Raw genomic sequence first — 783 nt, forward strand, 5'->3', positions numbered from 1 at the left:
AAAATGTGAAAATTAATTAATACGAAGTGAAATAGTCAATAAAGTCAATCTCTAGAAAGAAAAAACACTTCTCTAAACTGTAAAAGATTTTAATTACATCTAAAGAGGCCTCAGTGCCATCTTCAGTCGAAAAACCTATGTAAATTATTTGTCAGTGGTGGTCTGCCAGAAAAAACCTAGGGGACGAGGCAAATCAGACAGCTGAAGTTAATTAGTGTCATGTGTGCATCACAAATGCAGAGAGGCTTAAAAACCACCAGCACTACTGTGTGATGATTCTTCACAACAATATCTTTGGGAAATAATTTTCTGAGTTTAGCTCTACAGTGTGATTTGGCAGTGGGATCTGGAGAATGAGTTTTACATGTGTTTTGTGAAAGCTTGCAGCAGAATAAGAAGTGGAGTATTTTGTTAAATAACATCAGTCACAAGTTGTGGCAACAGTTAGAAAATTACACTTCTTGTTATTTTTCCTTATGTCACTTTACTCAGTGTAGTGCTTAAATTATGGACAGTTTTTAAATCTTAGAATTATAGAATCAGCTGGGTTGGAAAAGACCTCCAAGGTCATGTTACTAGACCATGGCACTAAGTGCCACATCCAGTCTCATCTTGAAAACCTCCAGGGATAGTGAATCCATCACCTCCCTGGGCGGCACATTCCAATGCCTGATCACTATCTCTGTAAAACATCTCACCTAACATCCAACCTGAACCTCCCCTGGCAGAGCTTGAGTCTGTGCCCTCTTGTCCTGCTGGTTGCCTGGGAGAAGAGACCAACCC

This window comes from Acanthisitta chloris, unplaced genomic scaffold (assembly GCF_000695815.1).
Source record: "Acanthisitta chloris isolate BGI_N310 unplaced genomic scaffold, ASM69581v1 scaffold4608, whole genome shotgun sequence".
Lineage (NCBI taxonomy): Eukaryota > Metazoa > Chordata > Aves > Passeriformes > Acanthisittidae > Acanthisitta > Acanthisitta chloris.